Source organism: Engystomops pustulosus, chromosome 9 (assembly GCF_040894005.1).
Source record: "Engystomops pustulosus chromosome 9, aEngPut4.maternal, whole genome shotgun sequence".
In the NCBI taxonomy this organism is placed as follows: Eukaryota; Metazoa; Chordata; class Amphibia; order Anura; family Leptodactylidae; genus Engystomops; species Engystomops pustulosus.
In genome coordinates, this window is record NC_092419.1 from 62773545 (window position 1) to 62800413 (window position 26869).

The 26869-nt window shown below is 45.1% G+C and overlaps 59 pseudogenes; all 59 read left to right on the top strand.

Moving 5' to 3' along the window:
* Positions 1-287: 287 nt before the first annotated feature.
* On the top strand, positions 288-406 carry LOC140098777 (5S ribosomal RNA; annotated as a pseudogene).
* Positions 407-476: 70 nt separating this feature from the next.
* Positions 477-595, top strand: LOC140091657 (5S ribosomal RNA; annotated as a pseudogene).
* A 636-nt stretch (positions 596-1231) lies between these two features.
* LOC140096865 (5S ribosomal RNA) lies at positions 1232-1350 on the top strand (annotated as a pseudogene).
* Positions 1351-1609: 259 nt separating this feature from the next.
* LOC140082599 (5S ribosomal RNA) lies at positions 1610-1728 on the top strand (annotated as a pseudogene).
* Positions 1729-1987: 259 nt separating this feature from the next.
* Positions 1988-2106, top strand: LOC140094027 (5S ribosomal RNA; annotated as a pseudogene).
* A 637-nt stretch (positions 2107-2743) lies between these two features.
* LOC140096866 (5S ribosomal RNA) lies at positions 2744-2862 on the top strand (annotated as a pseudogene).
* Positions 2863-3121: 259 nt separating this feature from the next.
* On the top strand, positions 3122-3240 carry LOC140096867 (5S ribosomal RNA; annotated as a pseudogene).
* A 259-nt stretch (positions 3241-3499) lies between these two features.
* On the top strand, positions 3500-3618 carry LOC140082600 (5S ribosomal RNA; annotated as a pseudogene).
* Positions 3619-3877: 259 nt separating this feature from the next.
* On the top strand, positions 3878-3996 carry LOC140091011 (5S ribosomal RNA; annotated as a pseudogene).
* Positions 3997-4066: 70 nt separating this feature from the next.
* LOC140079049 (5S ribosomal RNA) lies at positions 4067-4185 on the top strand (annotated as a pseudogene).
* A 258-nt stretch (positions 4186-4443) lies between these two features.
* Positions 4444-4562, top strand: LOC140083542 (5S ribosomal RNA; annotated as a pseudogene).
* A 70-nt stretch (positions 4563-4632) lies between these two features.
* Positions 4633-4751, top strand: LOC140089568 (5S ribosomal RNA; annotated as a pseudogene).
* Positions 4752-5577: 826 nt separating this feature from the next.
* LOC140094406 (5S ribosomal RNA) lies at positions 5578-5696 on the top strand (annotated as a pseudogene).
* A 636-nt stretch (positions 5697-6332) lies between these two features.
* LOC140088838 (5S ribosomal RNA) lies at positions 6333-6451 on the top strand (annotated as a pseudogene).
* A 448-nt stretch (positions 6452-6899) lies between these two features.
* On the top strand, positions 6900-7018 carry LOC140082601 (5S ribosomal RNA; annotated as a pseudogene).
* A 70-nt stretch (positions 7019-7088) lies between these two features.
* Positions 7089-7207, top strand: LOC140082074 (5S ribosomal RNA; annotated as a pseudogene).
* A 636-nt stretch (positions 7208-7843) lies between these two features.
* On the top strand, positions 7844-7962 carry LOC140098778 (5S ribosomal RNA; annotated as a pseudogene).
* Positions 7963-8221: 259 nt separating this feature from the next.
* On the top strand, positions 8222-8340 carry LOC140082075 (5S ribosomal RNA; annotated as a pseudogene).
* Positions 8341-8976: 636 nt separating this feature from the next.
* On the top strand, positions 8977-9095 carry LOC140098779 (5S ribosomal RNA; annotated as a pseudogene).
* A 259-nt stretch (positions 9096-9354) lies between these two features.
* On the top strand, positions 9355-9473 carry LOC140079050 (5S ribosomal RNA; annotated as a pseudogene).
* A 636-nt stretch (positions 9474-10109) lies between these two features.
* On the top strand, positions 10110-10228 carry LOC140096868 (5S ribosomal RNA; annotated as a pseudogene).
* A 259-nt stretch (positions 10229-10487) lies between these two features.
* On the top strand, positions 10488-10606 carry LOC140082603 (5S ribosomal RNA; annotated as a pseudogene).
* Positions 10607-10865: 259 nt separating this feature from the next.
* LOC140089723 (5S ribosomal RNA) lies at positions 10866-10984 on the top strand (annotated as a pseudogene).
* A 1015-nt stretch (positions 10985-11999) lies between these two features.
* LOC140082604 (5S ribosomal RNA) lies at positions 12000-12118 on the top strand (annotated as a pseudogene).
* Positions 12119-12377: 259 nt separating this feature from the next.
* Positions 12378-12496, top strand: LOC140091023 (5S ribosomal RNA; annotated as a pseudogene).
* A 70-nt stretch (positions 12497-12566) lies between these two features.
* LOC140079051 (5S ribosomal RNA) lies at positions 12567-12685 on the top strand (annotated as a pseudogene).
* Positions 12686-12943: 258 nt separating this feature from the next.
* LOC140082605 (5S ribosomal RNA) lies at positions 12944-13062 on the top strand (annotated as a pseudogene).
* A 259-nt stretch (positions 13063-13321) lies between these two features.
* On the top strand, positions 13322-13440 carry LOC140093593 (5S ribosomal RNA; annotated as a pseudogene).
* A 70-nt stretch (positions 13441-13510) lies between these two features.
* LOC140096240 (5S ribosomal RNA) lies at positions 13511-13629 on the top strand (annotated as a pseudogene).
* Positions 13630-13698: 69 nt separating this feature from the next.
* On the top strand, positions 13699-13816 carry LOC140092241 (5S ribosomal RNA; annotated as a pseudogene).
* Positions 13817-13886: 70 nt separating this feature from the next.
* Positions 13887-14005, top strand: LOC140079053 (5S ribosomal RNA; annotated as a pseudogene).
* Positions 14006-14641: 636 nt separating this feature from the next.
* LOC140082606 (5S ribosomal RNA) lies at positions 14642-14760 on the top strand (annotated as a pseudogene).
* A 637-nt stretch (positions 14761-15397) lies between these two features.
* Positions 15398-15516, top strand: LOC140096869 (5S ribosomal RNA; annotated as a pseudogene).
* Positions 15517-15775: 259 nt separating this feature from the next.
* LOC140082607 (5S ribosomal RNA) lies at positions 15776-15894 on the top strand (annotated as a pseudogene).
* Positions 15895-16712: 818 nt separating this feature from the next.
* LOC140096870 (5S ribosomal RNA) lies at positions 16713-16831 on the top strand (annotated as a pseudogene).
* A 259-nt stretch (positions 16832-17090) lies between these two features.
* On the top strand, positions 17091-17209 carry LOC140082609 (5S ribosomal RNA; annotated as a pseudogene).
* Positions 17210-17649: 440 nt separating this feature from the next.
* On the top strand, positions 17650-17768 carry LOC140088839 (5S ribosomal RNA; annotated as a pseudogene).
* A 448-nt stretch (positions 17769-18216) lies between these two features.
* On the top strand, positions 18217-18335 carry LOC140092189 (5S ribosomal RNA; annotated as a pseudogene).
* Positions 18336-18405: 70 nt separating this feature from the next.
* LOC140096871 (5S ribosomal RNA) lies at positions 18406-18524 on the top strand (annotated as a pseudogene).
* A 70-nt stretch (positions 18525-18594) lies between these two features.
* LOC140095960 (5S ribosomal RNA) lies at positions 18595-18713 on the top strand (annotated as a pseudogene).
* A 70-nt stretch (positions 18714-18783) lies between these two features.
* On the top strand, positions 18784-18902 carry LOC140085593 (5S ribosomal RNA; annotated as a pseudogene).
* A 446-nt stretch (positions 18903-19348) lies between these two features.
* LOC140098030 (5S ribosomal RNA) lies at positions 19349-19467 on the top strand (annotated as a pseudogene).
* A 69-nt stretch (positions 19468-19536) lies between these two features.
* On the top strand, positions 19537-19655 carry LOC140082970 (5S ribosomal RNA; annotated as a pseudogene).
* A 70-nt stretch (positions 19656-19725) lies between these two features.
* LOC140094959 (5S ribosomal RNA) lies at positions 19726-19844 on the top strand (annotated as a pseudogene).
* Positions 19845-20290: 446 nt separating this feature from the next.
* On the top strand, positions 20291-20409 carry LOC140096872 (5S ribosomal RNA; annotated as a pseudogene).
* Positions 20410-20668: 259 nt separating this feature from the next.
* Positions 20669-20787, top strand: LOC140090538 (5S ribosomal RNA; annotated as a pseudogene).
* Positions 20788-20857: 70 nt separating this feature from the next.
* Positions 20858-20976, top strand: LOC140094195 (5S ribosomal RNA; annotated as a pseudogene).
* A 448-nt stretch (positions 20977-21424) lies between these two features.
* On the top strand, positions 21425-21543 carry LOC140091035 (5S ribosomal RNA; annotated as a pseudogene).
* A 70-nt stretch (positions 21544-21613) lies between these two features.
* LOC140079054 (5S ribosomal RNA) lies at positions 21614-21732 on the top strand (annotated as a pseudogene).
* Positions 21733-22557: 825 nt separating this feature from the next.
* Positions 22558-22676, top strand: LOC140091174 (5S ribosomal RNA; annotated as a pseudogene).
* Positions 22677-22935: 259 nt separating this feature from the next.
* Positions 22936-23054, top strand: LOC140096292 (5S ribosomal RNA; annotated as a pseudogene).
* A 1015-nt stretch (positions 23055-24069) lies between these two features.
* Positions 24070-24188, top strand: LOC140096875 (5S ribosomal RNA; annotated as a pseudogene).
* Positions 24189-24447: 259 nt separating this feature from the next.
* On the top strand, positions 24448-24566 carry LOC140091175 (5S ribosomal RNA; annotated as a pseudogene).
* A 259-nt stretch (positions 24567-24825) lies between these two features.
* LOC140095456 (5S ribosomal RNA) lies at positions 24826-24944 on the top strand (annotated as a pseudogene).
* A 259-nt stretch (positions 24945-25203) lies between these two features.
* LOC140082610 (5S ribosomal RNA) lies at positions 25204-25322 on the top strand (annotated as a pseudogene).
* A 70-nt stretch (positions 25323-25392) lies between these two features.
* On the top strand, positions 25393-25511 carry LOC140090970 (5S ribosomal RNA; annotated as a pseudogene).
* A 447-nt stretch (positions 25512-25958) lies between these two features.
* On the top strand, positions 25959-26077 carry LOC140096876 (5S ribosomal RNA; annotated as a pseudogene).
* Positions 26078-26336: 259 nt separating this feature from the next.
* Positions 26337-26455, top strand: LOC140091177 (5S ribosomal RNA; annotated as a pseudogene).
* A 259-nt stretch (positions 26456-26714) lies between these two features.
* LOC140095457 (5S ribosomal RNA) lies at positions 26715-26833 on the top strand (annotated as a pseudogene).
* The last annotated feature ends 36 nt before the right edge of the window (positions 26834-26869 follow it).

The following is a 26869-nucleotide window of genomic DNA, read 5'->3' on the forward strand; positions in this document are numbered from 1 at the left end:
TGGCGGGGAATCCCAAGTTCCGTTGCCCTTTTTGAACCTGAAAATTGTGTTAGTTTCTCTATGAGATAGTAAAAGAAGGTTCAAATTGAACAGCTGCTGTCAACGGCCATTCTAAGCTGAATGTGCGTGCTCTTGTCAGATCGCAGCAGCGATGCAGCTTAAGGCTTGGCAAGTTCCAGCATGGGAGACTGGCTGCGAATCCCAAGTTCTGTTGACGTTTTTGAACTTGAAAATTGTTTTGGTTTCTCTATGAGATAGTAAAAGAAGGTTCAATTTGAAATGCTGCTGTCAACTGCCATTCTAAGCTGAATGTGCCTGCTCTTGTCAGATCGCAGCAGCAATGCAGCTTAAGGCTTGGCAAGTACCAGCATGGGAGACTGGCTGGGAATCCCAAGTTCCGTTGACCTTTTTGAACCTGAAAATTGTGTTAGTTTCTCTATGAGATAGTAAAAGAAGGTTCAAATTGAACAGCTGCTGTCAACGGCCATTCTAAGCTGAATGTGCATGCTCTCGTCAGATCGCAGCAGCAATGCAGCTTAAGGCTTGGCAAGTACCAGCATGGGAGACTGGCTGGGAATCCCAAGTTCTGTTGACCTTTTTGAACCTGAAAATGTGTTAGTTTCTCTATGAGATAGTAAAAGAAGGTTCAAATTGAACAGCTGCTGTCAACGGCCATTCTAAGCTGAATGTGCGTGCTCTTGTCAGATCGCAGCAGTGATGCATCTTAAGGCTTGGCAAGTACCAGCATGGGAGACTGGCTGTGAATCCCAAATTCCGTTGACCTTTTTGAACCTGAAAATTGTGTTAGTTTCTGTATGAGATAGTAAAAGAAGGTTCAAATTGAAAAGCTGCTGTCAACGGCAATTCTAAGCTGAATGTGCGTGCTCTTCTCAGATCGCAGCAGCGATGCAGCTTAAGGCTTGGCAAGTACCAGCATGGGAGACTGGCTGGGAATCCCAAGTTCTGGTGACCTTTTTGAACCTGAAAATTGTGTTAGTTTCTCTTTGAGATAGTAGAAGAAGGTTCAAATTGAACAACTGCTGTCAATGGCCATTCTAAGCTGAATGTGCCTGCTCTCGCCAGATCGCAGCAGCAATGCAGCTTAAGGCTTGGCATGTACCAGCATGGGAGACTGGCTGGGAATCCCAAGTTCTGGTGACCTTTTTGAACCTGAAAATTGTGTTAGTTTCTATATAAGATAGTAGAAGAAGGTTCAATTTGAACAACTGCTGTCAATGGCCATTCTAAGCTGAATGTGCCTGCTCTCGCCAGATCGCAGCAGCAATGCAGCTTAAGGCTTGGCAAGTACCAGCATGGGAGACTGGCTGGGAATCCCAAGTTCCGTTGCCCTTTTTGAACCTGAAAATTGTGTTAGTTTCTCTATGAGATAGTAAAAGAAGGTTCAAATTGAACAGCTGCTGTCAACGGCCATTCTAAGCTGAATGTGCGTGCTCTTGTAAGATCGCAGCAGCGATGCAGCTTAAGGCTTGGCAAGTACCAGCATGGGAGACTGGCTTGGAATCCCAAGTTCTGGTGACCTTTTTGAACCTGAAAATTGTGTTAGTTTCTATATGAGATAGTAGAAGAAGGTTCAAATTGAACAACTGCTGTCAATGGCCATTCTAAGCTGAATGTGCCTGCTCTCGTCAGATCGCAGCAGCAATGCAGCTTAAGGCTTGGCAAGTACCAGCATGGGAGACTGGCTGGGAATCCCAAGTTCCGTTGACCTTTTTGAACCTGAAAATTGTGTTAGTTTCTCTATGAGATAGTAAAAGAAGGTTCAAATTGAACAGCTGCTGTCAACGGCCATTCTAAGCTGAATGTGCGTGCTCTTGTCAGATCGCAGCAGCGATGCAGCTTAAGGCTTGGCAAGTTCCAGCATGGGAGACTGGCTGGGAATCCCAAGTTCTGTTGACGTTTTTGAACTTGAAAATTGTTTTGGTTTCTCTATGAGATAGTAAAAGAAGGTTCAATTTGAAATGCTGCTGTCAACGGCCATTCTAAGCTGAATGTGCCTGCTCTTGTCAGATCGCAGCAGCAATGCAGCTTAAGGCTTGGCAAGTACCAGCATGGGAGACTGGCTGGGAATCCCAAGTTCCGTTGATCTTTTTGAACCTGAAAATTGTGTTAGTTTCTCTATGAGATAGTAAAAGAAGGTTCAAATTGAACAGCTTCTGTCAACGGCCATTCTAAGCTGAATGTGCGTGCTCTTGTCAGATCGCAGCAGCGATGCAGCTTAAGGCTTGGCAAGTACCAGCATGGGAGACTGGCTGGGAATCCCAAGTTCTGGTGACTTTTTTGAACCTGAAAATTGTGTTAGTTTCTGTATGAGATAGTAAAAGAAGGTTCAAATTGAAAAGCTGCTGTCAACGGCAATTCTAAGCTGAATGTGCGTGCTCTTCTCAGATCGCAGCAGCGATGCAGCTTAAGGCTTGGCAAGTACCAGCATGGGAGACTGGCTGGGAATCCCAAGTTCTGGTGACCTTTTTGAACCTGAAAATTGTGTTAGTTTCTCTATGAGATAGTAGAAGAAGGTTCAAATTGAACAACTGCTGTCAATGGCCATTCTAAGCTGAATGTGCCTGCTCTCGCCAGATCGCAGCAGCAATGCAGCTTAAGGCTTGGCATGTACCAGCATGGGAGACTGGCTGGGAATCCCAAGTTCTGGTGACCTTTTTGAACCTGAAAATTGTGTTAGTTTCTATATAAGATAGTAGAAGAAGGTTCAAATTGAACAACTGCTGTCAATGGCCATTCTAAGCTGAATGTGCCTGCTCTCGCCAGATCGCAGCAGCAATGCAGCTTAAGGCTTGGCAAGTACCAGCATGGGAGACTGGCTGGGAATCCCAAGTTCCGTTGCCCTTTTTGAACCTGAAAATTGTGTTAGTTTCTCTATGAGATAGTAAAAGAAGGTTCAAATTGAACAGCTGCTGTCAACGGCCATTCTAAGCTGAATGTGCGTGCTCTTGTCAGATCGCAGCAGCGATGCAGCTTAAGGCTTGGCAAGTACCAGCATGGGAGACTGGCTTGGAATCCCAAGTTCTGGTGACCTTTTTGAACCTGAAAATTGTGTTAGTTTCTATATGAGATAGTAGAAGAAGGTTCAAATTGAACAACTGCTGTCAATGGCCATTCTAAGCTGAATGTGCCTGCTCTCGCCAGATCGCAGCAGCAATGCAGCTTAAGGCTTGGCAAGTACCAGCATGGGAGACTGGCTGGGAATCCCAAGTTCCGTTGCCCTTTTTGAACCTGAAAATTGTGTTAGTTTCTCTATGAGATAGTAAAAGAAGGTTCAAATTGAACAGCTGCTGTCAACGGCCATTCTAAGCTGAATGTGCGTGCTCTTGTCAGATCGCAGCAGCGATGCAGCTTAAGGCTTGGCAAGTACCAGCATGGGAGACTGGCTTGGAATCCCAAGTTCTGGTGACCTTTTTGAACCTGAAAATTGTGTTAGTTTCTATATGAGATAGTAGAAGAAGGTTCAAATTGAACAACTGCTGTCAATGGCCATTCTAAGCTGAATGTGCCTGCTCTCGTCAGATCGCAGCAGCAATGCAGCTTAAGGCTTGGCAAGTACCAGCATGGGAGACTGGCTGGGAATCCCAAGTTCCGTTGACCTTTTTGAACCTGAAAATTGTGTTAGTTTCTCTATGAGATAGTAAAAGAAGGTTCAAATTGAACAGCTGCTGTCAACGGCCATTCTAAGCTGAATGTGCGTGCTCTTGTCAGATCGCAGCAGCGATGCAGCTTAAGGCTTGGCAAGTACCAGCATGGGAGACTGGCTGGGAATCCCAAGGTCTGGTGACTTTTTTGAACCTGAAAATTGTGTTAGTTTCTCTATGAGATAGTAAAAGAAGGTTCAAATTGAACAGCTGCTGTCAACGGCCATTCTAAGCTGAATGTGCCTGCTCTCGTCAGATCGCAGCAGCAATGCAGCTTAAGGCTTGGCAAGTACCAGCATGGGAGACTGGCTGGGAATCCCAAGTTCCGTTGACCTTTTTGAACCTGAAAATTGTGTTAGTTTCTCTATGAGATAGTAAAAGAAGGTTCAAATTGAACAGCTGCTGTCAACGGCCATTCTAAGCTGAATGTGCCTGCTCTCGTCAGATCGCAGCAGCAATGCAGCTTAAGGCTTGGCAAGTACCAGCATGGGAGACTGGCTGGGAATCCCAAGTTCTGTTGACCTTTTTGAACCTGAAAATGTGTTAGTTTCTCTATGAGATAGTGAAAGAAGGTTCAAATTGAACAGCTGCTGTCAACGGCCATTCTAAGCTGAATGTGCGTGCTCTTGTCAGATCGCAGCAGCGATGCAGCTTAAGGCTTGGCAAGTACCAGCATGGGAGAATGGCTTGGAATCCCAAGTTCTGGTGAACTTTTTGAACCTGAAAATTGTGTTAGTTTCTCTATGAGATAGCAAAAGAAGGTTCAAATTGAACAGCTGCTGTCAATGGCCATTCTAAGCTGAATGTGCCTGCTCTCGTCAGATCGCAGCAGCAATGCAGCTTAAGGCTTGGCAAGTACCAGCGTGGGAGACTGGCTGGGAATCCCAAGTTCCGTTGACCTTTTTGAACCTGAAAATTGTGTTAGTTTCTCTATGAGATAGTAAAAGAAGGTTCAAATTGAACAGCTGCTGTCAACGGCCATTCTAAGCTGAATGTGCCTGCTCTCGTCAGATTGCAGCAGCAATGCAGCTTAAGGCTTGGCAAGTACCAGCATGGGAGACTGGCTGGGAATCCCAAGTTCTGTTGACCTTTTTGAACCTGAAAATGTGTTAGTTTCTCTATGAGATAGTAAAAGAAGGTTCAAATTGAACAGCTGCTGTCAACGGCCATTCTAAGCTGAATGTGCGTGCTCTTGTGAGTTCGCAGCAGCGATGCAGCTTAAGGCTTGGCATAGTACCAGCATGGGAGACTGGCTTGGAATCCCAAGTTCTGGTGACCTTTTTGAACCTGAAAATTGTGTTAGTTTCTCTATGAGATAGCAAAAGAAGGTTCAAATTGAACAGCTGCTGTCAACGGCCATTCTAAGCTGAATGTGCCTGCTCTTGTCAGATTGCAGCAGCAATGCAGCTTAAGGCTTGGCAAGTACCAGCATGGGAGACTGGCTTGGAATCCCAAGTTCTGGTGACCTTTTTGAACCTGAAAATTGTGTTATTTTCTATATAAGATAGTAGAAGAAGGTTCAAATTGAACAACTGCTGTCAATGGCCATTCTAAGCTGAATGTGCCTGCTCTTGCCAGATCGCAGCAGCAATGCAGCTTAAGGCTTGGCAAGTACCAGCATGGGAGACTGGCTGGGAATCCCAAGTTCTGTTGCCCTTTTTGAACCTGAAAATTGTGTTAGTTTCTCTATGAGATAGTAAAAGAACTTTCAAATTGAACAGCTGCTGTCAACGGCCATTCTAAGCTGAATGTGCGTGCTCTTGTCAGATCGCAGCAGCGATGCAGCTTAAGGCTTGGCAAGTACCAGCATGGGAGACTGGCTTGGAATCCCAAGTTCTGGTGACCTTTTTGAACCTGAAAATTGTGTTAGTTTCTATATGAGATAGTAGAAGAAGGTTCAAATTGAGCAACTGCTGTCAATGGCCATTCTAAGCTGAATGTGCCTGCTCTTGTCAGATCGCAGCAGCAATGCAGCTTAAGGCTTGGCAAGTACCAGCATGGGAGACTGGCTGGGAATCCCAAGTTCTGTTGACCTTTTTGAACCTGAAATTGTGTTAGTTTCTCTATGAGATAGTAAAAGAAGGTTCAAATTGAACAGCTGCTGTCAACGGCCATTCTAAGCTGAATGTGCCTGCTCTCGTCAGATCGAAGCAGCAATGCAGCTTAAGGCTTGGCAAGTACCAGCATGGGAGACTGGCTTGGAATCCCTAGTTCTGGTGACCTTTTTGAACCTGAAAATTGTGTTAGTTTCTATATAAGATAGTAGAAGAAGGTTCAAATTGAACAACTGCTGTCAATGGCCATTCTAAGCTGAATGTGCCTGCTCTCGCCAGATCGCAGCAGCAATGAAGCTTAAGGCTTGGCAAGTACCAGCATGGGAGACTGGCTGGGAATCCCAAGTTCCGTTGCCCTTTTTGAACCTGAAAATTGTGTTAGTTTCTCTATGAGATAGTAAAAGAACTTTCAAATTGAACAGCTGCTGTCAACGGCCATTCTAAGCTGAATGTGCGTGCTCTTGTCAGATCGCAGCAGCGATGCAGCTTAAGGCTTGGCAAGTTCCAGCATGGGAGACTGGCTGGGAATCCCAAGTTCTGTTGACCTTTTTGAACTTGAAAATTGTTTTAGTTTCTCTATGAGATAGTAAAAGAAGGTTCAATTTGAAATGCTGCTGTCAACGGCCATTCTAAGCTGAATGTGCCTGCTCTTGTCAGATCGCAGCAGCAATGCAGCTTAAGGCTTGGCAAGTACCAGCATGGGAGACTGGCTGGGAATCCCAAGTTCCGTTGACCTTTTTGAACCTGAAAATTGTGTTAGTTTCTCTATGAGATAGTAAAAGAAGGTTCAAATTGAACAGCTGCTGTCAACGGCCATTCTAAGCTGAATGTGCGTGCTCTTGTCAGATCGCAGCAGCGATGCAGCTTAAGGCTTGGCAAGTACCAGCATGGGAGACTGGCTGGGAATCCCAAGTTCTGGTGACTTTTTTGAACCTGAAAACTGTGTTAGTTTCTCTATGAGATAGTAGAAGAAGGTTCAAATTGAACAACTGCTGTCAACGGCCATTCTAAGCTGAATGTCTGTGCTCTTGCCAGATCGCAGCAGCGATGCAGCTTAAGGCTTGGCAAGTACCACCATGGGAGACTGGCTGGAAATCACAAGTTCTGGTGACCTTTTTGAACCTGAAAATTGTGTTAGTTTCTATATGAGATAGTAGAAGAAGGTTCAAATTGAACAACTGCTGTCAATGGCCATTCTAAGCTGAATGTGCCTGCTCTCGTCAGATCGCAGCAGCAATGCAGCTTAAGGCTTGGCAAGTACCAGCATGGGAGACTGGCTGGGAATCCCAAGTTCCGTTGACCTTTTTGAACCTGAAAATTGTGTTAGTTTCTCTATGAGATAGTAAAAGAAGGTTCAAATTGAACAGCTGCTGTCAACGGCCATTCTAAGCTGAATGTGCCTGCTCTCGTCAGATCGCAGCAGCAATGCAGCTTAAGGCTTGGCAAGTACCAGCATGGGGGACTGGCTGGGAATCCCAAGTTCTGTTGACCTTTTTGAACCTGAAAATGTGTTAGTTTCTCTATGAGATAGTAAAAGAAGGTTCAAATTGAACAGCTGCTGTCAACGGCCATTCTAAGCTGAATGTGCGTGCTCTTGTCAGATCGCAGCAGCGATGCAGCTTAAGGCTTGGCAAGTACCAGCATGGGAGACTGGCTTGGAATCCCAAGTTCTGGTGACCTTTTTGAACCTGAAAATTGTGTTAGTTTCTATATAAGATAGTAGAAGAAGGTTCAAATTGAACAACTGCTGTCAATGGCCATTCTAAGCTGAATGTCCCTGCTCTCGCCAGATCGCAGCAGCAATGCAGCTTAAGGCTTGGCAAGTACCAGCATGGGAGACTGGCGGGGAATCCCAAGTTCCGTTGCCCTTTTTGAACCTGAAAATTGTGTTAGTTTCTCTATGAGATAGTAAAAGAAGGTTCAAATTGAACAGCTGCTGTCAACGGCCATTCTAAGCTGAATGTGCGTGCTCTTGTCAGATCGCAGCAGCGATGCAGCTTAAGGCTTGGCAAGTTCCAGCATGGGAGACTGGCTGCGAATCCCAAGTTCTGTTGACGTTTTTGAACTTGAAAATTGTTTTGGTTTCTCTATGAGATAGTAAAAGAAGGTTCAATTTGAAATGCTGCTGTCAACTGCCATTCTAAGCTGAATGTGCCTGCTCTTGTCAGATCGCAGCAGCAATGCAGCTTAAGGCTTGGCAAGTACCAGCATGGGAGACTGGCTGGGAATCCCAAGTTCCGTTGACCTTTTTGAACCTGAAAATTGTGTTAGTTTCTCTATGAGATAGTAAAAGAAGGTTCAAATTGAACAGCTGCTGTCAACGGCCATTCTAAGCTGAATGTGCATGCTCTTGTCAGATCGCAGCAGCGATGCAGCTTAAGGCTTGGCAAGTACCAGCATGGGAGACTGGCTGGGAATCCCAAGTTCTGGTGACTTTTTTGAACCTGAAAATTGTGTTAGTTTCTCTATGAGATAGTAAAAGAAGGTTCAAATTGAACAGCTGCTGTCAACGGCCATTCTAAGCTGAATGTGCCTGCTCTCGTCAGATCGCAGCAGCAATGCAGCTTAAGGCTTGGCAAGTACCAGCATGGGGGACTGGCTGGGAATCCCAAGTTCTGTTGACCTTTTTGAACCTGAAAATGTGTTAGTTTCTCTATGAGATAGTAAAAGAAGGTTCAAATTGAACAGCTGCTGTCAACGGCCATTCTAAGCTGAATGTGCGTGCTCTTGTCAGATCGCAGCAGCGATGCAGCTTAAGGCTTGGCAAGTACCAGCATGGGAGACTGGCTTGGAATCCCAAGTTCTGGTGACCTTTTTGAACCTGAAAATTGTGTTAGTTTCTATATAAGATAGTAGAAGAAGGTTCAAATTGAACAACTGCTGTCAATGGCCATTCTAAGCTGAATGTCCCTGCTCTCGCCAGATCGCAGCAGCAATGCAGCTTAAGGCTTGGCAAGTACCAGCATGGGAGACTGGCGGGGAATCCCAAGTTCCGTTGCCCTTTTTGAACCTGAAAATTGTGTTAGTTTCTCTATGAGATAGTAAAAGAAGGTTCAAATTGAACAGCTGCTGTCAACGGCCATTCTAAGCTGAATGTGCGTGCTCTTGTCAGATCGCAGCAGCGATGCAGCTTAAGGCTTGGCAAGTTCCAGCATGGGAGACTGGCTGCGAATCCCAAGTTCTGTTGACGTTTTTGAACTTGAAAATTGTTTTGGTTTCTCTATGAGATAGTAAAAGAAGGTTCAATTTGAAATGCTGCTGTCAACTGCCATTCTAAGCTGAATGTGCCTGCTCTTGTCAGATCGCAGCAGCAATGCAGCTTAAGGCTTGGCAAGTACCAGCATGGGAGACTGGCTGGGAATCCCAAGTTCCGTTGACCTTTTTGAACCTGAAAATTGTGTTAGTTTCTCTATGAGATAGTAAAAGAAGGTTCAAATTGAACAGCTGCTGTCAACGGCCATTCTAAGCTGAATGTGCATGCTCTTGTCAGATCGCAGCAGCGATGCAGCTTAAGGCTTGGCAAGTACCAGCATGGGAGACTGGCTGGGAATCCCAAGTTCTGGTGACTTTTTTGAACCTGAAAATTGTTTTACTATCTCTATGAGATAGTAAAAGAGGTTTCAAATTGAACAGCTGCTGTCAACGGCCATTCTAAGCTGAATGTGCCTGCTCTCGTCAGATCGCAGCAGCAATGCAGCTTAAGGCTTGGCAAGTACCAGCATGGGAGACTGGCTGGGAATCCCAAGTTCTGTTGACCTTTTTGAACCTGAAAATGTGTTAGTTTCTCTATGAGATAGTAAAAGAAGGTTCAAATTGAACAGCTGCTGTCAACGGCCATTCTAAGCTGAATGTGCGTGCTCTTGTCAGATCGCAGCAGTGATGCAGCTTAAGGCTTGGCAAGTACCAGCATGGGAGACTGGCTGTGAATCCCAAATTCCGTTGACCTTTTTGAACCTGAAAATTGTGTTAGTTTCTGTATGAGATAGTAAAAGAAGGTTCAAATTGAAAAGCTGCTGTCAACGGCAATTCTAAGCTGAATGTGCGTGCTCTTCTCAGATCGCAGCAGCGATGCAGCTTAAGGCTTGGCAAGTACCAGCATGGGAGACTGGCTGGGAATCCCAAGTTCTGGTGACCTTTTTGAACCTGAAAATTGTGTTAGTTTCTCTATGAGATAGTAGAAGAAGGTTCAAATTGAACAACTGCTGTCAATGGCCATTCTAAGCTGAATGTGCCTGCTCTCGCCAGATCGCAGCAGCACTGCAGCTTAAGGCTTGGCATGTACCAGCATGGGAGACTGGCTGGGAATCCCAAGTTCTGGTGACCTTTTTGAACCTGAAAATTGTGTTAGTTTCTATATAAGATAGTAGAAGAAGGTTCAAATTGAACAACTGCTGTCAATGGCCATTCTAAGCTGAATGTGCCTGCTCTCGCCAGATCGCAGCAGCAATGCAGCTTAAGGCTTGGCAAGTACCAGCATGGGAGACTGGCTGGGAATCCCAAGTTCCGTTGCCCTTTTTGAACCTGAAAATTGTGTTAGTTTCTCTATGAGATAGTAAAAGAAGGTTCAAATTGAACAGCTGCTGTCAACGGCCATTCTAAGCTGAATGTGCGTGCTCTTGTCAGATCGCAGCAGCGATGCAGCTTAAGGCTTGGCAAGTACCAGCATGGGAGACTGGCTTGGAATCCCAAGTTCTGGTGACCTTTTTGAACCTGAAAATTGTGTTAGTTTCTATATGAGATAGTAGAAGAAGGTTCAAATTGAACAACTGCTGTCAATGGCCATTCTAAGCTGAATGTGCCTGCTCTCGTCAGATCGCAGCAGCAATGCAGCTTAAGGCTTGGCAAGTACCAGCATGGGAGACTGGCTGGGAATCCCAAGTTCCGTTGACCTTTTTGAACCTGAAAATTGTGTTAGTTTCTCTATGAGATAGTAAAAGAAGGTTCAAATTGAACAGCTGCTGTCAACGGCCATTCTAAGCTGAATGTGCGTGCTCTTGTCAGATCGCAGCAGCGATACAGCTTAAGGCTTGGCAAGTTCCAGCATGGGAGACTGGCTGGGAATCCCAAGTTCTGTTGACGTTTTTGAACTTGAAAATTGTTTTGGTTTCTCTATGAGATAGTAAAAGAAGGTTCAATTTGAAATGCTGCTGTCAACGGCCATTCTAAGCTGAATGTACCTGCTCTTGTCAGATCGCAGCAGCAATGCAGCTTAAGGCTTGGCAAGTACCAGCATGGGAGACTGGCTGGGAATCCCAAGTTCCGTTGATCTTTTTGAACCTGAAAATTGTGTTAGTTTCTCTATGAGATAGTAAAAGAAGGTTCAAATTGAACAGTTTCTGTCAACGGCCATTCTAAGCTGAATGTGCGTGCTCTTGTCAGATCGCAGCAGCGATGCAGCTTAAGGCTTGGCAAGTACCAGCATGGGAGACTGGCTGGGAATCCCAAGTTCTGGTGACTTTTTTGAACCTGAAAATTGTGTTAGTTTCTGTATGAGATAGTAAAAGAAGGTTCAAATTGAAAAGCTGCTGTCAACGGCAATTCTAAGCTGAATGTGCGTGCTCTTCTCAGATCGCAGCAGCGATGCAGCTTAAGGCTTGGCAAGTACCAGCATGGGAGACTGGCTGGGAATCCCAAGTTCTGGTGACCTTTTTGAACCTGAAAATTGTGTTAGTTTCTCTATGAGATAGTAGAAGAAGGTTCAAATTGAACAACTGCTGTCAATGGCCATTCTAAGCTGAATGTGCCTGCTCTCGCCAGATCGCAGCAGCAATGCAGCTTAAGGCTTGGCATGTACCAGCATGGGAGACTGGCTGGGAATCCCAAGTTCTGGTGACCTTTTTGAACCTGAAAATTGTGTTAGTTTCTATATAAGATAGTAGAAGAAGGTTCAAATTGAACAACTGCTGTCAATGGCCATTCTAAGCTGAATGTGCCTGCTCTCGCCAGATCGCAGCAGCAATGCAGCTTAAGGCTTGGCAAGTACCGGCATGGGAGACTGGCTGGGAATCCCAAGTTCCGTTGCACTTTTTGAACCTGAAAATTGTGTTAGTTTCTCTATGAGATAGTAAAAGAAGGTTCAAATTGAACAGCTGCTGTCAACGGCCATTCTAAGCTGAATGTGCGTGCTCTTGTCAGATCGCAGCAGCGATGCAGCTTAAGGCTTGGCAAGTACCAGCATGGGAGACTGGCTTGGAATCCCAAGTTCTGGTGACCTTTTTGAACCTGAAAATTGTGTTAGTTTCTATATGAGATAGTAGAAGAAGGTTCAAATTGAACAACTGCTGTCAATGGCCATTCTAAGCTGAATGTGCCTGCTCTCGTCAGATCGCAGCAGCAATGCAGCTTAAGGCTTGGCAAGTACCAGCATGGGAGACTGGCTGGGAATCCCAAGTTCCGTTGACCTTTTTGAACCTGAAAATTGTGTTAGTTTCTCTATGAGATAGTAAAAGAAGGTTCAAATTGAACAGCTGCTGTCAACGGCCATTCTAAGCTGAATGTGCGTGCTCTTGTCAGATCGCAGCAGCGATGCAGCTTAAGGCTTGGCAAGTACCAGCATGGGAGACTGGCTGGGAATCCCAAGTTCTGGTGACTTTTTTGAACCTGAAAATTGTGTTAGTTTCTCTATGAGATAGTAAAAGAAGGTTCAAATTGAACAGCTGCTGTCAACGGCCATTCTAAGCTGAATGTGCCTGCTCTCGTCAGATCGCAGCAGCAATGCAGCTTAAGGCTTGGCAAGTACCAGCATGGGAGACTGGCTGGGAATCCCAAGTTCCGTTGACCTTTTTGAACCTGAAAATTGTGTTAGTTTCTCTATGAGATAGTAAAAGAAGGTTCAAATTGAACAGCTGCTGTCAACGGCCATTCTAAGCTGAATGTGCCTGCTCTCGTCAGATCGCAGCAGCAATGCAGCTTAAGGCTTGGCAAGTACCAGCATGGGAGACTGGCTGGGAATCCCAAGTTCTGTTGACCTTTTTGAACCTGAAAATGTGTTAGTTTCTCTATGAGATAGTGAAAGAAGGTTCAAATTGAACAGCTGCTGTCAACGGCCATTCTAAGCTGAATGTGCGTGCTCTTGTCAGATCGCAGCAGCGATGCAGCTTAAGGCTTGGCAAGTACCAGCATGGGAGAATGGCTTGGAATCCCAAGTTCTGGTGAACTTTTTGAACCTGAAAATTGTGTTAGTTTCTCTATGAGATAGCAAAAGAAGGTTCAAATTGAACAGCTGCTGTCAATGGCCATTCTAAGCTGAATGTGCCTGCTCTCGTCAGATCGCAGCAGCAATGCAGCTTAAGGCTTGGCAAGTACCAGCATGGGAGACTGGCTGGGAATCCCAAGTTCCGTTGACCTTTTTGAACCTGAAAATTGTGTTAGTTTCTCTATGAGATAGTAGAAGAAGGTTCAAATTGAACAACTGCTGTCAATGGCCATTCTAAGCTGAATGTGTGTGCTCTTTTCAGATCGCAGCAGCGATGCAGTTTAAGGCTTGGCAAGTACCAGCATGGGAGACTGGCTGGGAATCCCAAGTTCTGTTGACCTTTTTGAACCTGAAAATTGTGTTAGTTTCTCTATGAGATAGTAAAAGAAGGTTCAAATTGAATAGCTGCTGTCAACGGCAATTCTAAGCTGAATGTGCCTGCTCTCGTCAGATTGCAGCAGCAATGCAGCTTAAGGCTTGGCAAGTACCAGCATGGGAGACTGGCTGGGAATCCCAAGTTCCGTTGACCGTTTTGAACCTGAAAATTGTGTTAGTTTCTCTATGAGATAGCAAAAGAAGGTTCAAATTGAACAGCTGCTGTCAACGGCCATTCTAAGCTGAATTTGCCTGCTCTCGTCAGATCGCAGCAGCAATGCAACTTAAGGCTTGGCAAGTACCAGCATGGGAGACTGGCTGGGAATTTCAAGTTCCGTTGACCTTTTTGAACCTGAAAATGTGTTAGTTTCTCTATGAGATAGTAAAAGAAGGTTCAAATTGAACAGCTGCTGTCAACGGCCATTCTAAGCTGAATGCGCTGCTCTCGTCAGATCGCAGCAGCAATGCAGCTTAAGGCTTGGCAAGTACCAGCATGGGAGACTGGCTGGGAATCCCAAGTTCCGTTGACCTTTTTGAACCTGAAAATTGTGTTAGTTTCTCTATGAGATAGTAAAAGAAGGTTCAAATTGAACAGCTGCTGTCAACGGCCATTCTAAGCTGAATGTGCCTGCTCTCGTCAGATCGCAGCAGCAATGCAGCTTAAGGCTTGGCAAGTACCAGCATGGGAGACTGGCTGGGAATCCCAAGTTCTGTTGACCTTTTAGAACCTGAAAATGTGTTAGTTTCTTTATGAGATAGTAAAAGAAGGTTCAAATTGAACAGCTGCTGTCAACGGCCATTCTAAGCTGAATGTGCGTGCTCTTGTCAGATCGCAGCAGCAATGCAGCTTAAGGCTTGGCAAGTACCAGCATGGGAGACTGGCTTGGAATCCCAAGTTCTGGTGACCTTTTTGAACCTGAAAATTGTGTTAGTTTCTCTATGAGATAGCAAAAGAAGGTTCAAATTGAACAACTGCTGTCAATGGCCATTCTAAGCTGAATGTGCCTGCTCTCGCCAGATCGCAGCAGCAATGCAGCATAAGGCTTGGCAAGTACCAGCATGGGAGACTGGCTGGGAATCCCAAGTTCCGTTGCCCTTTTTGAACCTGAAAATTGTGTTAGTTTCTCTATGAGATAGTAAAAGAAGGTTCAAATTGAACAGCTGCTGTCAACGGCCATTCTAAGCTGAATGTGCGTGCTCTTGTCAGATCGCAGCAGCGATGCAGCTTAAGGCTTGGCAAGTACCAGCATGGGAGACTGGCTTGGAATCCCAAGTTCTAGTGACCTTTTTGAACCTGAAAATTGTGTTAGTTTCTATATGAGATAGTAGAAGAAGGTTCAAATTGAACAACTGCAGTCAATGGCCATTCTAAGCTGAATGTGCCTGCTCTCGTCAGATCGCAGCAGCAATGCAGCTTAAGGCTTGGCAAGTACCAGCATGGGAGACTGGCTGGGAATCCCAAGTTCCGTTGACCTTTTTGAACCTGAAAATTGTGTTAGTTTCTCTATGAGATAGCAAAAGAAGGTTCAAATTGAACAGCTGCTGTCAACAGCCATTCTAAGCTGAATGTGCCTGCACTTGTCAGATTGCAGCAGCAATGCAGCTTAAGGCTTGGCAAGTACCAGCATGGGAGACTGGCTTGGAATCCCAAGTTCTGGTGACCTTTTTGAACCTGAAAATTGTGTTAGTTTCTATATAAGATAGTAGAAGAAGGTTCAAATTGAACAACTGCTGTCAATGGCCATTCTAAGCTGAATGTGCCTGCTCTCGCCAGATCGCAGCAGCAATGCAGCTTAAGGCTTGGCAAGTACCAGCATGGGAGACTGGCTTGGAATCCCAAGTTCTGGTGACCTTTTTGAACCTGAAAATTGTGTTAGTTTCTATATAAGATAGTAGAAGAAGGTTCAAATTGAACAACTGCTGTCAATGGCCATTCTAAGCTGAATGTGCCTGCTCTCGCCAGATCGCAGCAGCAATGCAGCTTAAGGCTTGGCAAGTACCAGCATGGGAGACTGGCTTGGAATCCCAAGTTCTGGTGACCTTTTTGAACCTGAAAATTGTGTTAGTTTCTATATAAGATAGTAGAAGAAGGTTCAAATTGAACAACTGCTGTCAATGGCCATTCTAAGCTGAATGTGCCTGCTCTCGCCAGATCGCAGCAGCAATGCAGCTTAAGGCTTGGCAAGTACCAGCATGGGAGACTGGCTGGGAATCCCAAGTTCCGTTGCCCTTTTTGAACCTGAAAATTGTGTTAGTTTCTCTATGAGATAGTAAAAGAACTTTCAAATTGAACAGCTGCTGTCAACGGCCATTCTAAGCTGAATGTGCGTGCTCTTGTCAGATCGCAGCAGCGATGCAGCTTAAGGCTTGGCAAGTACCAGCATGGGAGACTGGCTTGGAATCCCAAGTTCTGGTGACCTTTTTGAACCTGAAAATTGTGTTAGTTTCTATATGAGATAGTAGAAGAAGGTTCAAATTGAACAACTGCTGTCAATGGCCATTCTAAGCTGAATGTGCCTGCTCTCGTCAGATCGCAGCAGCAATGCAGCTTAAGGCTTGGCAAGTACCAGCATGGGAGACTGGCTGGGAATCCCAAGTTCCGTTGACCTTTTTGAACCTGAAAATTGTGTTAGTTTCTCTATGAGATAGCAAAAGAAGGTTCAAATTGAACAGCTGCTGTCAACGGCCATTCTAAGCTGAATGTGTGTGCTCTTTTCAGATCGCAGCAGCGATGCAGCTTAAGGCTTGGCAAGTACCAGCATGGGAGACTGGCTGGGAATCCCAAGTTCTGTTGACCTTTATGAACCTGAAAATTGTGTTAGTTTCTCTATGAGATAGTAAAAGAAGGTTCAAATTGAACAGCTGCTGTCAACGGCCATTCTAAGCTGAATGTGCGTGCTCTTGTCAGATCGCAGCAGCTTAAGGCTTGGCAAGTTCCAGCATGGGAGACTGGCTGGGAATCCCAAGTTCTGTTGACCTTTTTGAACCTGAAAATTGTGTTAGTTTCTATATAAGATAGTAGAAGAAGGTTCAAATTGAACAACTGCTGTCAATGGCCATTCTAAGCTGAATGTGCCTGCTCTCGCCAGATCGCAGCAGCAATGCAGCTTAAGGCTTGGCAAGTACCAGCATGGGAGACTGGCTTGGAATCCCAAGTTCTGGTGACCTTTTTGAACCTGAAAATTGTGTTAGTTTCTATATAAGATAGTAGAAGAAGGTTCAAATTGAACAACTGCTGTCAATGGCCATTCTAAGCTGAATGTGCCTGCTCTCGCCAGATCGCAGCAGCAATGCAGCTTAAGGCTTGGCAAGTACCAGCATGGGAGACTGGCTTGGAATCCCAAGTTCTGGTGACCTTTTTGAACCTGAAAATTGTGTTAGTTTCTATATAAGATAGTAGAAGAAGGTTCAAATTGAACAACTGCTGTCAATGGCCATTCTAAGCTGAATGTGCCTGCTCTCGCCAGATCGCAGCAGCAATGCAGCTTAAGGCTTGGCAAGTACCAGCATGGGAGACTGGCTGGGAATCCCAAGTTCCGTTGCCCTTTTTGAACCTGAAAATTGTGTTAGTTTCTCTATGAGATAGTAAAAGAACTTTCAAATTGAACAGCTGCTGTCAACGGCCATTCTAAGCTGAATGTGCGTGCTCTTGTCAGATCGCAGCAGCGATGCAGCTTAAGGCTTGGCAAGTACCAGCATGGGAGACTGGCTTGGAATCCCAAGTTCTGGTGACCTTTTTGAACCTGAAAATTGTGTTAGTTTCTATATGAGATAGTAGAAGAAGGTTCAAATTGAACAACTGCTGTCAATGGCCATTCTAAGCTGAATGTGCCTGCTCTCGTCAGATCGCAGCAGCAATGCAGCTTAAGGCTTGGCAAGTACCAGCATGGGAGACTGGCTGGGAATCCCAAGTTCCGTTGACCTTTTTGAACCTGAAAATTGTGTTAGTTTCTCTATGAGATAGCAAAAGAAGGTTCAAATTGAACAGCTGCTGTCAATGGCCATTCTAAGCTGAATGTGTGTGCTCTTTTCAGATCGCAGCAGCGATGCAGCTTAAGGCTTGGCAAGTACCAGCATGGGAGACTGGCTGGGAATCCCAAGTTCTGTTGACCTTTATGAACCTGAAAATTGTGTTAGTTTCTCTATGAGATAGTAAAAGAAGGTTCAAATTGAACAGCTGCTGTCAACGGCCATTCTAAGCTGAATGTGCATGCTCTTGTCAGATCGCAGCAGCTTAAGGCTTGGCAAGTTCCAGCATGGGAGACTGGCTGGGAATCCCAAGTTCTGTTGACCTTTTTGAACTTGAAAATTGTTTTAGTTTCTCTATGAGATAGTAAAAGAAGGTTCAATTTGAAATGCTGCTGTCAACGGCCATTCTAAGCTGAATGTGCCTGCTCTTGTCAGATCGCAGCAGCAATGCAGCTTAAGGCTTGGCAAGTACCAGCATGGGAGACTGGCTGGGAATCCCAAGTTCCGTTGACCTTTTTTAACCTGAAAATTGTGTTAGTTTCTCTATGAGATAGTAGAAGAAGGTTCAAATTGAACAACTGCTGTCAACGGCCATTCTAAGCTGAATGTGTGTGCTCTTGTCAGATCGCAGCAGCGATGCAGCTTAAGGCTTGGCAAGTACCAGCATGGGAGACTGGCTGGGAATCCCAAGTTCTGTTGACCTTTTTGAACCTGAAAATTGTGTTAGTTTCTCTATGAGATAGTAAAAGAAGGTTCAAATTGAACAGCTGCTGTCAACGGCCATTCTAAGCTGAATGTGTGTGCTCTTGTCAGATCGCAGCAGCGATGCAGCTTAAGGCTTGGCAAGTACCAGCATGGGAGACTGGCTTGGAATCCCAAGTTCTGGTGACCTTTTTGAACCTGAAAATTGTGTTAGTTTCTATATGAGATAGTAGAAGAAGGTTCAAATTGAAATGCTGCTGTCAATGGCCATTCTAAGCTGAATGTGCCTGCTCTCGTCAGCTCGCAGCAGCAATGCAGCTTAAGGCTTGGCAAGTACCAGCATGGGAGACTGGCTGGGAATCCCAAGTTCCGTTGACCTTTTTGAACATGAAAAATGTGTTAGTTTCTATATAAGATAGTAGAAGAAGGTTCAAATTGAACAACTGCTGTCAATGGCCATTCTAAGCTGAATGTGCCTGCTCTCGCCAGATCGCAGCAGCAATGCAGCTTAAGGCTTGGCAAGTACCAGCATGGGAGACTGGCTGGGAATCCCAAGTTCCGTTGCCCTTTTTGAACCTGAAAATTGTGTTAGTTTCTCTATGAGATAGTAAAAGAAGGTTCAAATTGAACAGCTGCTGTCAATGGCCATTCTAAGCTGAATGTTCCTGCTCTCGTCAGATCGCAGCAGCAATGCAGCTTAAGGCTTGGCAAGTACCAGCATGGGAGACTGGCTGGGAATCCCAAGTTCTGGTGACCTTTTTGAACCTGAAAATTGTGTTAGTTTCTCTATGAGATAGTAGAAGAAGGTTCAAATTGAACAACTGCTGTCAACGGCCATTCTAAGCTGAATGTGCCTGCTCTCATCAGATTGCAGCAGCAATGCAGCTTAAGGCTTGGCAAGTACCAGCATGGGAGACTGGCTGGGAATCCCAAGTTCTGTTGACCTTTTTGAACCTGAAAATGTGTTAGTTTCTCTATGAGATAGTAAAAGAAGGTTCAAATTGAACAGCTGCTGTCAACGGCCATTCTAAGCTGAATTTGCCTGCTCTCGTCAGATCGCAGCAGCAATGCAACTTAAGGCTTGGCAAATACCAGCATGGGAGACTGGCTGGGAATTCCAAGTTCCGTTGACCTTTTTGAACCTGAAAATTGTGTTAGTTTCTCTATGAGATAGTAAAAGAAGGTTCAAATTGAACAGCTGCTGTCAACGGCAATTCTAAGCTGAATGTGCCTGCTCTCGTCAGATTACAGCAGCAATGCAGCTTAAGGCTTGGCAAGTACCAGCATGGGAGACTGGCTGGGAATCCCAAGTTCTGTTGACCTTTTTGAACCTGAAAATGTGTTAGTTTCTCTATGAGATAGTAAAAGAAGGTTCAAATTGAACAGCTGCTGTCAACGGCCATTCTAAGCTGAATTTGCCTGCTCTCGTCAGATCGCAGCAGCAATGCAACTTAAGGCTTGGCAGGTACCAGCATGGGAGACTGGCTGGGAATTCCAAGTTCCGTTGACCTTTTTGAACCTGAAAATGTGTTAGTTTCTCTATGAGATAGTAAAAGAAGGTTCAAATTGAACAGCTGCTGTCAATGGCCATTCTAAGCTGAATGTTCCTGCTCTCGTCAGATCGCAGCAGCAATGCAGCTTAAGGCTTGGCAAGTACCAGCATGGGAGACTGGCTGGGAATCCCAAGTTCCGTTGACCTTTTCGAACCTGAAAATTGTGTTAGTTTCTCTATGAGATAGTAAAAGAAGGTTCAAATTGAACAGCTGCTGTCAACGGCCATTCTAAGCTGAATATGCCTGCTCTCGTCAAATCGCAGCAGCAATGCAGCTTAAGGCTTGGCAAGTACCAGCATGGGAGACTGGCTGGGAATCCCAAGTTCTGTTGACCTTTTTGAACCTGAAAATGTGTTAGTTTCTCTATGAGATAGTAAAAGAAGGTTCAAATTGAACAGCTGCTGTCAACGGCCATTCTAAGCTGAATGTGCGTGCTCTTGTCAGATTGCAGCAGCGATGCAGCTTAAGGCTTGGCAAGTACCAGCATGGGAGACTGGCTTGGAATCCCAAGTTCTGGTGACCTTTTTGAACCTGAAAATGTGTTAGTTTCTCTATGAGATAGCAAAAGAAGGTTCAAATTGAACAGCTGCTGTCAACGGCCATTCTAAGCTGAATGTGCCTGCTCTTGTCAGATTGCAGCAGCAATGCAGCTTAAGGCTTGGCAAGTACCAGCATGGGAGACTGGCTTGGAATCCCAAGTTCTGGTGACCTTTTTGAACCTGAAAATTGTGTTAGTTTCTATATAAGATAGTAGAAGAAGGTTCAAATTGAACAACTGCTGTCAATGGCCATTCTAAGCTGAATGTGCCTGCTCTCGCCAGATCGCAGCAGCAATGCAGCTTAAGGCTTGGCAAGTACCAGCATGGGAGACTGGCTGGGAATCCCAAGTTCCGTTGCCCTTTTTGAACCTGAAAATTGTGTTAGTTTCTCTATGAGATAGTAAAAGAAGGTTCAAATTGAACAGCTGCTGTCAACGGCCATTCTAAGCTGAATGTGCGTGCTCTTGTCAGATCGCAGCAGCGATGCAGCTTAAGGCTTGGCAAGTACCAGCATGGGAGACTGGCTTGGAATCCTAAGTTCTGGAGACCTTTTTGAACCTGAAAATTGTGTTAGTTTCTATATGAGATAGTAGAAGAAGGTTCAAATTGAACAACTGCTGTCAATGGCCATTCTAAGCTGAATGTGCCTGCTCTCGTCAGATCGCAACAGCAATGCAGCTTAAGGCTTGGCAAGTACCAGCATGGGAGACTGGCTGGGAATCCCAAGTTCCGTTGACCTTTTTTAACCTGAAAATTGTGTTAGTTTCTCTATGAGATAGCAAAAGAAGGTTCAAATTGAACAGCTGCTGTCAACGGTCATTCTAAGCTGAATTTGCCTGCTCTCGCCAGATCGCAGCAGCAATGCAGCTTAAGGCTTGGCAAGTACCAGCATGGGAGACTGGCTGGGAATCCCAAGTTCTGTTGACCTTTTTGAACCTGAAAATTGTGTTAGTTTCTCTATGAGATAGTAAAAGAAGGTTCAAATTGAACAGCTGCTGTCAACGGCCATTCTAAGCTGAATGTGCGTGCTCTTGTCAGATCGCAGCAGCGATGCAGCTTAAGGCTTGGCAAGTTCCAGCATGGGAGGCTGGCTGGGAATCCCAAGTTCTGTTGACCTTTTTGAACTTGAAAATTGTTTAAGTTTCTCTATGAGATAGTAAAAGAAGGTTCAATTTGAAATGCTGCTGTCAACGGCCATTCTAAGCTGAATGTGCCTGCTCTTGTCAGATCACAGCAGCAATGCAGCTTAAGGCTTGGCAAGTACCAGCATGGGAGACTGGCTGGGAATCCCAAGTTCCGTTGCCCTTTTTGAACCTGAAAATTGTGTTAGTTTCTCTATGAGATAGTAAAAGAAGGTTCAAATTGAACAGCTGCTGTCAACGGCCATTCTAAGCTGAATGTGCCTGCTCTCGTCAGATCGCAGCAGCAATGCAGCTTAAGGCTTGGCAAGTACCAGCATGGGAGACTGGCTGGGAATCCCAAGTTCCGTTGACCTTTTTGAACCTGAAAATTGTGTTAGTTTCTCTATGAGATAGTAAAAGAAGGTTCAAATTGAACAGCTGCTGTCAACGGCCATTCTAAGCTGAATGTGCCTGCTCTCGTCAGATCGCAGCAGCAATGCAGCTTAAGGCTTGGCAAGTACCAGCATGGGAGACTGGCTGGGAATCCCAAGTTCTGTTGACCTTTTTGAACCTGAAAATGTGTTAGTTTCTCTATGAGATAGTAAAAGAAGGTTCAAATTGAACAGCTGCTGTCAACGGCCATTCTAAGCTGAATGTGCGTGCTCTTGTCAGATTGCAGCAGCGATGCAGCTTAAGGCTTGGCAAGTACCAGCATGGGAGACTGGCTTGGAATCCCAAGTTCTGGTGACCTTTTTGAACCTGAAAATTGTGTTAGTTTCTCTATGAGATAGCAAAAGAAGGTTCAAATTGAACAGCTGCTGTCAACGGCCATTCTAAGCTGAATGTGCCTGCTCTTGTCAGATTGCAGCAGCAATGCAGCTTAAGGCTTGGCAAGTACCAGCATGGGAGACTGGCTTGGAATCCCAAGTTCTGGTGACCTTTTTGAACCTGAAAATTGTGTTAGTTTCTATATAAGATAGTAGAAGAAGGTTCAAATTGAACAACTGCTGTCAATGGCCATTCTAAGCTGAATGTGCCTGCTCTCGCCAGATCGCAACAGCAATGCAGCTTAAGGCTTGGCAAGTACCAGCATGGGAGACTGGCTGGGAATCCCAAGTTCCGTTGCCCTTTTTGAACCTGAAAATTGTGTTAGTTTCTCTATGAGATAGTAAAAGAAGGTTCAAATTGAACAGCTGCTGTCAACGGCCATTCTAAGCTGAATGTGCGTGCTCTTGTCAGATCGCAGCAGCGATGCAGCTTAAGGCTTGGCAAGTACCAGCATGGGAGACTGGCTTGGAATCCCAAGTTCTGGTGACCTTTTTGAACCTGAAAATTGTGTTAGTTTCTATATGAGATAGTAGAAGAAGGTTCAAATTGAACAACTGCTGTCAATGGCCATTCTAAGCTGAATGTGCCTGCTCTCGTCAGATCGCAGCAGCAATGCAGCTTAAGGTTTGGCAAGTACCAGCATGGGAGACTGGCTGGGAATCCCAAGTTCCGTTGACCTTTTTGAACCTGAAAATTTTATTAGTTTCTCTATGAGATAGTAAAAGAAGGTTCAAATTGAACAGCTGCTGTCAACGGCCATTCTAAGCTGAATGTGCGTGCTCTTGTCAGATCGCAGCAGCGATGCAGCTTAAGGCTTGGCAAGTTCCAGCATGGGAGACTGGCTGGGAATCCCAAGTTCTGTTGACCTTTTTGAACTTGAAAATTGTTTTAGTTTCTCTATGAGATAGTAAAAGAAGGTTCAATTTGAAATGCTGCTGTCAACGGCCGTTCTAAGCTGAATGTGCCTGCTCTTGTCAGATCGCAGCAGCAATGCAGCTTAAGGCTTGGCAAGTACCAGCATGGGAGACTGGCTGGGAATCCCAAGTTCCGTTGACTTTTTTGAACCTGAAAATTGTGATAGTTTCTCTATGAGATAGTAAAAGAAGGTTCAAATTGAACAGCTGCTGTCAACGGCCATTCTAAGCTGAATGTGCGTGCTCTTGTCAGATCGCAGCAGCGATGCAGCTTAAGGCTTGGCAAGTACCAGCATGGGAGACTGGCTGGGAATCCCAAGTTCTGGTGACTTTTTTGAACCTGAAAATTGTGTTAGTTTCTCTATGAGATAGTAGAAGAAGGTTCAAATTGAACAACTGCTGTCAACGGCCATTCTAAGCTGAATGTGCGTGCTCTTGTCAGATCGCAGCAGCGATGCAGCTTAAGGCTTGGCAAGTTCCAGCATGGGAGACTGGCTGGGATTCCCAAGTTCTGTTGACCTTTTTGAACTTGAAAATTGTTTTAGTTTCTCTATGAGATAGTAAAAGAAGGTTCAATTTGAAATGCTGCTGTCAACGGCCATTCTAAGCTGAATGTGCGTGCTCTTGTCAGATTGCAGCAGCGATGCAGCTTAAGGCTTGGCAAGTACCAGCATGGGAGACTGGCTGGGAATCCCAAGTTCCGTTGACCTTTTTGAACCTGAAAATTGTGATAGTTTCTCTATGAGATAGTAAAAGAAGGTTCAAATTGAACAGCTGCTGTCAACGGCCATTCTAAGCTGAATGTGCGTGCTCTTGTCAGATCGCAGCAGCGATGCAGCTTAAGGCTTGGCAAGTACCAGCATGGGAGACTGGCTGGGAATCCCAAGTTCTGGTGACTTTTTTGAACCTGAAAATTGTGTTAGTTTCTCTATGAGATAGTAGAAGAAGGTTCAAATTGAACAACTGCTGTCAACGGCCATTCTAAGCTGAATGTGTGTGCTCTTGTCAGATTGCAGCAGCAATGCAGCTTAAGGCTTGGCAAGTACCAGCATGGGAGACTGGCTTGGAATCCCAAGTTCTGGTGACCTTTTTGAACCTGAAAATTGTGTTAGTTTCTATATAAGATAGTAGAAGAAGGTTCAAATTGAACAACTGCTGTCAATGGCCATTCTAAGCTGAATGTGCCTGCTCTCGCCAGATCGCAGCAGCAATGCAGCTTAAGGCTTGGCAAGTACCAGCATGGGAGACTGGCTGGGAATCCCAAGTTCCGTTGCCCTTTTTGAACCTGAAAATTGTGTTAGTTTCTCTATGAGATAGTAAAAGAAGGTTCAAATTGAACAGCTGCTGTCAACGGCCATTCTAAGCTGAATGTGCGTGCTCTTGTCAGATCGCAGCAGCGATGCAGCTTAAGGCTTGGCAAGTACCAGCATGGGAGACTGGCTTGGAATCCCAAGTTCTGGTGACCTTTTTGAACCTGAAAATTGTGTTAGTTTCTATATGAGATAGTAGAAGAAGGTTCAAATTGAACAACTGCTGTCAATGGCCATTCTAAGCTGAATGTGCCTGCTCTCGTCAGATCGCAGCAGCAATGCAGCTTAAGGTTTGGCAAGTACCAGCATGGGAGACTGGCTGGGAATCCCAAGTTCCGTTGACCTTTTTGAACCTGAAAATTTTATTAGTTTCTCTATGAGATAGTAAAAGAAGGTTCAAATTGAACAGCTGCTGTCAACGGCCATTCTAAGCTGAATGTGCGTGCTCTTGTCAGATCGCAGCAGCGATGCAGCTTAAGGCTTGGCAAGTTCCAGCATGGGAGACTGGCTGGGAATCCCAAGTTCTGTTGACCTTTTTGAACTTGAAAATTGTTTTAGTTTCTCTATGAGATAGTAAAAGAAGGTTCAATTTGAAATGCTGCTGTCAACGGCCGTTCTAAGCTGAATGTGCCTGCTCTTGTCAGATCGCAGCAGCAATGCAGCTTAAGGCTTGGCAAGTACCAGCATGGGAGACTGGCTGGGAATCCCAAGTTCCGTTGACCTTTTTGAACCTGAAAATTGTGTTAGTTTCTCTATGAGATAGTAAAAGAAGGTTCAAATTGAACAGCTGCTGTCAACGGCCATTCTAAGCTGAATGTGCGTGCTCTTGTCAGATCGCAGCAGCGATGCAGCTTAAGGCTTGGCAAGTACCAGCATGGGAGACTGGCTTGGAATCCTAAGTTCTGGAGACCTTTTTGAACCTGAAAATTGTGTTAGTTTCTATATGAGATAGTAGAAGAAGGTTCAAATTGAACAACTGCTGTCAATGGCCATTCTAAGCTGAATGTGCCTGCTCTCGTCAGATCGCAGCAGCAATGCAGCTTAAGGCTTGGCAAGTACCAGCATGGGAGACTGGCTGGGAATCCCAAGTTCCGTTGACCTTTTTGAACCTGAAAATTGTGTTAGTTTCTCTATGAGATAGTAAAAGAAGGTTCAAATTGAACAGCTGCTGTCAACGGCCATTCTAAGCTGAATGTGCCTGCTCTTGTCAGATCGCAGCAGCAATGCAGCTTAAGGCTTGGCAAGTACCAGCATGGGAGACTGGCTGGGAATCCCAAGTTCTGTTGACCTTTTTGAACCTGAAAATGTGTTAGTTTCTCTATGAGATAGTAAAAGAAGGTTCAAATTGAACAGCTGCTGTCAACGGCCATTCTAAGCTGAATGTGCGTGCTCTTGTCAGATTGCAGCAGCGATGCAGCTTAAGGCTTGGCAAGTACCAGCATGGGAGACTGGCTTGGAATCCCAAGTTCTGGTGACCTTTTTGAACCTGAAAATTGTGTTAGTTTCTCTATGAGATAGCAAAAGAAGGTTCAAATTGAACAGCTGCTGTCAACGGCCATTCTAAGCTGAATGTGCCTGCTCTTGTCAGATTGCAGCAGCAATGCAGCTTAAGGCTTGGCAAGTACCAGCATGGGAGACTGGCTTGGAATCCCAAGTTCTGGTGACCTTTTTGAACCTGAAAATTGTGTTAGTTTCTATATAAGATAGTAGAAGAAGGTTCAAATTGAACAACTGCTGTCAATGGCCATTCTAAGCTGAATGTGCCTGCTCTCGCCAGATCGCAGCAGCAATGCAGCTTAAGGCTTGGCAAGTACCAGCATGGGAGACTGGCTGGGAATCCCAAGTTCCGTTGCCCTTTTTGAACCTGAAAATTGTGTTAGTTTCTCTATGAGATAGTAAAAGAAGGTTCAAATTGAACAGCTGCTGTCAACGGCCATTCTAAGCTGAATGTGCGTGCTCTTGTCAGATCGCAGCAGCGATGCAGCTTAAGGCTTGGCAAGTACCAGCATGGGAGACTGGCTTGGAATCCCAAGTTCTGGTGACCTTTTTGAACCTGAAAATTGTGTTAGTTTCTATATGAGATAGTAGAAGAAGGTTCAAATTGAACAACTGCTGTCAATGGCCATTCTAAGCTGAATGTGCCTGCTCTCGTCAGATCGCAGCAGCAATGCAGCTTAAGGTTTGGCAAGTACCAGCATGGGAGACTGGCTGGGAATCCCAAGTTCCGTTGACCTTTTTGAACCTGAAAATTTTATTAGTTTCTCTATGAGATAGTAAAAGAAGGTTCAAATTGAACAGCTGCTGTCAACGGCCATTCTAAGCTGAATGTGTGTGCTCTTGTCAGATCGCAGCAGCGATGCAGCTTAAGGCTTGGCAAGTTCCAGCATGGGAGACTGGCTGGGAATCCCAAGTTCTGTTGACCTTTTTGAACTTGAAAATTGTTTTAGTTTCTCTATGAGATAGTAAAAGAAGGTTCAATTTGAAATGCTGCTGTCAACGGCCGTTCTAAGCTGAATGTGCCTGCTCTTGTCAGATCGCAGCAGCAATGCAGCTTAAGGCTTGGCAAGTACCAGCATGGGAGACTGGCTGGGAATCCCAAGTTCCGTTGACCTTTTTGAACCTGAAAATTGTGATAGTTTCTCTATGA